At 34.2% G+C, this 7,474-nt stretch overlaps 1 pseudogene; it reads right to left on the bottom strand.

Moving 5' to 3' along the window:
* Positions 1 to 2,971: 2,971 nt before the first annotated feature.
* On the bottom strand, positions 2,972 to 5,451 carry LOC131638113 (uncharacterized; annotated as a pseudogene).
* Positions 5,452 to 7,474: the final 2,023 nt, after the last annotated feature.

Here is a 7,474-nt window from a genome sequence, read left to right as displayed (position 1 = left end):
ATATTTCCAATTCACTCAAAATCACAAACACAGTTAATTAACAATCGACATCGCATTAATTTTTCACATAAGATTTTTCAGAGAAAGTTCAACACAGCAAACATCACCAACCTCAAAATTATACCAACACATAGAGATAATATTAATTCCCTAAACCACACATACGGTCCATCATATCCTCGTTTATAGATCAAGAAACCCACCCTTACCTTGTATTCGGAGTCCGCTCTACAATTTCTTGTCTAAATCCTAGCTTCCGGCTTCACATAATTCTCCCGGTTTCTTCTTCACGGCAAAGCTCTCCGTATCACCACCAGCATTGTTCCTTTTTTCTCAGCAACCTTCACATACCTCTTCTAAAACCCTTTTTGTCTTACTGATACTAAAACAAAACCTCACTCTCTTATTTTTATTCAACCTCAACCAAATGATAATATTTTTTCATAACCTTACTGAGCCTATTATTTGCACCTCTACTAATACTAACTCCATCCAACCAAATTAATCAAATAAATAGTCCAATGCCATAATATTATTTTTAATATTATTTCCCGATTAAACTGACTAATTTAATCCGATTTTTCATTCAACCGCTCAAACAATATAATAATTCACTTACGCCTCTTAAATTAATTCTGATAAATTCTGAACTCCGACAATTTCCAACAATTAAATCCTTAAATAATTTAATTAATTAATTAAATTCGGGGCGTTACAATTTGCAGTTCCCATTGCAATGTTATAGCTTTTAACCCAATCAAGTTCATTTGATGAGAGATTATCAACTAAAGTACCCTTTTCCATGTACTCATAAACCAACAACATATGCTTTCCCTCTGCACAATAACCCCACATTCCAATCAAATTTATGTGGGTAAGCCTTCCAATGATTCTAACTTCAGCAAGAAACTCACTCTCACTCTCACTCTCATTCTCACTCTCTGTTATTTGCTTCATGCAGACGCATTATCACAACAACTCGATTATCAAATAAAACAGCCTTATAGACGCTTCCACCATCACCTCTTCCAATCTCTTGAATAAAACCTTTTGTAGCTTGTTTCAATTCAGAGTAACTAAATGTCATAAACCCTACCGCTGCTAGAATATACCCGTTATTATCTTCATCAGAGTTTTGGCTTATAGTCATTCAAGAATAGAGAGAAAGAGAGCCTTAAGAATTAAAAAGTGAAGTCTTTAAGCCTATGTTTGGGAGTTTGGAGGGGAGGGAAGGGGAAGGCTTCCAAAAATGAAATTTTAAAAAAATATAGGAAAATATTTGATATTTTTTGAAAAAATGATTTTGTTTAGAATGATAAAAGAGTCATTATCATTAGTAAATTTTTAATTTTCAGACTACTATAACAACCTAAAAGATATTTAGAATATTTATGTAAGTCTTTCAAAACCCTCCAAAACCCTCCTTCAATTCAATTTTTTAGTTCCCCCATTTTATGGGGTTTTTGGTGTTATGAATAAAATCAAACCCTCCAAAACCCTCCTACCCAAAATCTTTTTATCCTTTTCATCCAATTCTTCCTATTTTCCAAAGCCCTCCCCTCCCTTCCCTCCAAACTCCCAAACATAGCCTAAGGGATAAAGAGAAATGATGATTTCATAGTTACAGATACTTTGAAAATAGTGTATGCTAAAACACTCAGACTCTTGTGACATGATATGCTAAAAAACAGTGTATGCTTAAAATTGATGAGAAGCATATAAAACCAATTATCAATCATGACACTAACATCTTAGTATCAAAGAACTTTCTTCTTCAATTATCATTTGTTGAATGCTGTAAAAATTAAAGAAAGACTAAATGTGGCTTTTGCAAATTGCAATCTATGCACTGAGAAACCTCACCTCTCAGTGTAAAATTTTCCTTTAACAATCTCTGCACTGAAAATAGATAATAGAACAACTTTGCTTTCGAATAACTAAACTACAAATATCAATTGCAAAATCTAGATTAGAGTTGTTGTCTTTATGCATGACTGCTTGCATAAGCTATTTGGCAAGCAAGTGTGAGTAAAAAATGTGTAATAAATCAAAGAGTAGGGTAGAGTTCTAATATATAAAATATACCTCTGGAGCCATCCAAAAGAATATGTTGTGTGAAATTATGAACAAAGGATTCTGTTATCGCGCCACAGTGGCCATTGATCTGACTCAAAAGCTCCACTGCAACTGACAGATCTGCTCACACCATCCAACACTCTACGGAAGACCATTGCTGCAAGCCACACAAATCTTCGACAGTCGACGCCTCAGGAAAATAGAAGAGGATCAAGCTCAAAAAGCAAATGAATCAGAAAACTCCAACAGCGGGGTCAATAGAGAACAACACAACTTTCATTTGTAAGTTAATTTATAATTAATTGTTCTTAGAAAGCATAAAATAATAAAAAGCAGCGGCGTCAATAGAGAACAACACAAAACAGTTAAAAATAAAAAGCATAAAATTTGTGTTTTGTACAACACATTATTGGTGAAATATAGTTATTAATAAATAACAAATACAGTTGAGCTTACCCTTAAGCTTTCCTTGTATTTCGACACAAATACAGACATTGGAGCAAGTGATAGATAAACACAAATAGATGAGAAATCCAGACATTGTGTGCCTCATCACATCTAACACTAAACTAAGTGACTGTAATATTGTAGATCTTATATTAATCTATCCAAGCATCATTCATAGATATGTAGCATATATTTGTTCAACTGGGTATGGATCTCCCAATTACATCCAAAAGAAATTGTTGATACCTAAATATGCAAAGTAGACAAATTACATACCTAAACTTTTCATGAACTCATAGAAAAAAGGTATTAACTATAACCAGTGGCGGAGCCAAAAATTTTATATAGCCTGGGTAAAAAATTTAACTGAACGTTACATGTGACAATATATAAATAATCATAAAGTGTGCTACATAAGAGAGATGAAACCTCACCTGCGAATAGTGTGCTAAATAAAATTAACAGGTAAATGCCCTCTCCGAGACTTCTTTGCGGTGAATGTTCGAATAATATCAACATCTTTAAGTGACTTGAATATCTCCCGTTCGGTGTAACATATCATCAAGTCATTGAACCACACGTCGTTGATCTTGTTGCGCAAATTAGACTTGATAATCTTCATTGCTGAAAAAGCTCTTTCAACGGATGCTGTCGACACAGGCAATATCAAAGCCAACTCAATGAGCTTTTAAACCAATGGAAATACCAAATATTTCTCAGTTTGAACCATCTTTATAGCCAAACTTTGAACATCTTCACAAGAAGTAAAAGAAGCATGCCTTTTTACTTGATGTACATAAGTCTCAAGTTGCTCCCTTATTGTTCCACGGTCATCATCAGAAAAGTCTGCATGATAAATATTAGCAAGACGAGCAAGCTTATCAACATCAAACTTGGAAAAAGAGTTCTTGGGGTCAAGACATGAGAAGCAATCCAGCACAACGTTACTTCCTTCACAAAACCGGTGATCCATCTCCACACATATTTTGTCAATAGCAACATAAAAAATCTCTGCACGGTAATGGTGAAGATTATTGACAGTCCTCCCTTCTTTTCTTGAACGTCCCCGAACCGGTATTTCTTCATTCGTATTTGGCACCAGAATACTTTGAGCAAAACAAAATTCTTAGACATCACTAAATAAATCATTCCAACCACTCTCTCTCAATATAGCCAATCGAGCTTTAACATCATCAACTAATTACATAGCAAGCACAATATTAAGATCTTTTGTATGCAAGATTTTTTAAAGTTCATTAGTGATACCAAAAAACTTTAACATAAGCTTCAAAATGAAAGCAAATTTAAAGCTCTTCATTTTTTCTATCAAACCCGCCGCTTGAGATGGTCCACATCCATCTTCATCAACAATACTAAGCACCTCTAACACGGAGGACCACATTTGATACAAACAAATCAAGGTAGTATAATGTGAACCCCATCTAGTATCTCCGGGTCTAGCGAGACTAGATGATTGGTGCAAGCCCTTTCCTTGAGATATCTCACCACTCTCAAGTTTATTCAAAATATCTTGGTGTTGTGCCTCCTTCAAAGCATCCTTTCTCTTGCAAGATGCACTTGTTGTGGTTACAATCAAGGAGATGTACTCAAAGAAATCATGAATAGATGAGCAACTACTAGCAACAGACACAACCACCAATTGCAAACGGTGAGCATAACAATGGACATAAAAAGCATAAGGGTTTTCATCTAGAATCTTTCTTTGTAAACCATTAAACTCACCTATCATATTTGAAGCCCCATCATATCCTTGCCCTCGCATCCTTGAAATAGATAACGTATGACGATCGAGAATACCATAAAGAGCATCCTTTAGTGCCTCAGATGTAGTATATTTGACATGATGTAGAGCAATAAATCGTTCCACAACTTTCCCTTTGTCGTTCAAGAACCTAGAAAAATAAGTAAAAATTTAAATGTATTCGTCTATGTTTGAATGGAATTTACAAGTTTAAGTTAATAATTGTAGTAGTTTCAATAACAAACTCATTGTACTAACCTCAACATCACCGCCATTTGTTCTTTGACAGATATATCACGTGACTCATCAATAAGCACAGAGAATTGTCTATCACCAAGATCTTCCATAATCACCTTGGTAACTTCATGTGCACAACACGTTGCAAGCTCCTTTTGAATGTCACCGGAAGTCATAGTGCAATTTTTTGGACCACGATCAAAAGCATCTCTTACTTTTTCATCATTAGATTTTACCCAATCCACCATCTCTCTAAAATTTCCCTTGTTTAGAGAAGTAGAGCTTTCATCATGGCCACGAAAAGCAATGCCTTGTGCTAAGAGATATCTAGTACAATCTAAAGAACAAGTTAAACGGATCTTATACAATTCTTCTGATTCCCTAGCTGCTCTAGCAAAGATACTTGTCACACTTTGTCTTTGATTATTATAATCATCATAGTGCTTCACACATGAGTTGTGCTTACTATCATGACTACCAATATGATCTTTAAAGCCTTTAGATGCATGCTTCCAATCTTTAAATCCGTCTTTGTTGAAGACTTCATAACCAAAGTGTTCGGCCCTCCCGGGCGGCTTAAAGAGAAATCAATAGAAACAATAAGTTGCATCCTTCGACTCACTGTATTCAATCCATGTATAATTCTTATACCATGCTTTACAAAATGCTCTTGAATGCTTCCCAAATTGAGTACGAGGAAATCTTGCTAAATCAGGTTGCGTTGGACCCTTCAATATATATGCCCTCCTCACTTGGTCTTGAATATCCGGAGCATACTCATGAATTTGTTTCCTACATCCTGGATCACGCACAATCTCATTTGGATTAAACTCGTTGGCCACATTAGGGGGTGTTTCTTCTACTTCAACTTCTGGTTGCTTAACATTCACTTTCTCAATACTTGTTCTAGGAACCAAAAACTTCCTCATCTCTGAAATTTAATGATTTAGTGAAACAAATTTTTAATTAAACAATTTATAACACGTAAATTGACAAGACCAAATAATTAAATAAAATAAATAATCCATCACCACAAAATTAAAAGAAAATTTTATTATTATGAATGACCTATTAAATTAACCAAAATCTTTGATACTATATTAGAACCCCAAAAAAATAGAGTAGAGTTTATGTTAAAATAAAAACTACAATATAAATATTAGAAGAAAAATTGAAATATCATTCATTCTAAATTAAACTATGTAAAATTGACCTATATTGAACTATATAAAATTGACCTATATTGAACTATGTTTTTTTGTTTTGTTTGGAAAAGGCAAAATTTTATTAAAAAGAATACTCTAAGCACAAGACAGTGGCAAGAGATTTCCAAAACCAACATAAAGATACAGTAGCAACATGTAAATTGAATTGAAGTACTATTGTTACATTATAATATAATACTAATATCTAATAAGAAGACAAATTAAGAGAAAGAGAAGCATATTACCTTGCTAGTGCTAGCTGGAACGTAAAGGAGATAGGAATAGGAACAGTCGAACAGACAGCAGCAGGTGCGGTTCAGAGATTAAAAAAAGGGTTTTTGCGGTACTGTTTAGTTTTGTTTTTTTTATTTATTTCTGTTTTAAGTCATAAATATTTAATTGGGTTGGACCTGTCTAGACCATTGGGTATTCATCTATTTTAATTTTTACACCCTTACTTTTACTAATTTTGCCCCTAGTTTCGTTTAAAAATCGGCTATTAAATTTAGGGGAATACAAAGAAAATAGGGGTAGAGCCCGAGCATAGAACCGCCCCTGACTATAACATTGTCGTCATATTGCCTAATTTCCCATGTCGGCATATACCGGCAATGTCTTAAAAAAGAAAAGATACACAACAAAAACTTAATTGCTTAACCGAAGAACAACAGTTGGCCGGTGTTATAGGGTCAACAGACTTAAACAGAGAAATATCAGGCGCAACTGAACCATATTCAAGATGTTCGTAGAGAAGCACCAATCAAAAACTACATCAAATAGAAGAAAAGTCAAATACGGTTCTATCAACTGAACTGGTTAAAAAGAATCTCTTCTAAGTGTATGACCCAAACAAACCTTAATTGCTTAACCCAAGAGCAACAGTTGGCCGGTTCTGCAGGATCAACAGGCTTAAACAAAGAAATACCAGGCGCAGTCAAACCATATCCAAGATGTTCATAGAGAAGCGACAATAGAAAATTGCATCAAATAGAAGAACACTCAAATACGGTTCTATCAACTTAACTAGTTAATCAGCTCAGCCTTACAATGCATAAATGACTACCATTAAAAAAACCTATAACATTCATATCTCATTCGGATAAGTTTTGTGTGTCATACAGACCATCATGCCTCGTGACACGAATCAAATATGGTTTTCTATTCACACTTGGAACTATTTAAAAAATTAATAGCACAGATAACTTAGAGGTTATTGCAAGTTTTAGCAAACATAAATATAGTGAATGTGAAATTTGTAGCAGACAATAATATATATCTTGAAACAAAAGTGTCACATGCGTTCAGCTTTACACATCTGAGGTTTGAGACAATACGAAAGATGTCGATATTAAACATTGCTTGGAGTTATACCTGTGTAAATAGAAATGAAAGATAATGAAACGATAAGATTTGAAATGAATATGCAGTAAGAGAAGCATGGCAAAAAATCAACTGTGAACCCTATAAAAAATGGTAAGATTTGTAGAATTTAAAATTGTAAGAATATATATTTCAAAATCAACCGTGAACAAAAAACAAAGACTTGGTAGGCTAAATACATCCTTTTACTACTATCACTCGTAAACAGAACTCAGTCATATTCACATACTCCAAAACTGGTCGGTCCCACAGACCCGCGTGCTGCTTGAACTCCTCATCCGATGTCGACGCTGACAAAATTGAAAACTCGAAAAAAGGGTAATGAAATACAAATAAGTCAATTTACTTACATTCTTTCATTCAAAGG

This window comes from Vicia villosa, unplaced genomic scaffold (genome assembly GCF_029867415.1).
Source record: "Vicia villosa cultivar HV-30 ecotype Madison, WI unplaced genomic scaffold, Vvil1.0 ctg.002171F_1_1, whole genome shotgun sequence".
Lineage (NCBI taxonomy): Eukaryota > Viridiplantae > Streptophyta > Magnoliopsida > Fabales > Fabaceae > Vicia > Vicia villosa.
Note: the sequence above shows the minus strand (reverse complement) of the source record. Positions and strands in the feature narration are given on the sequence as shown.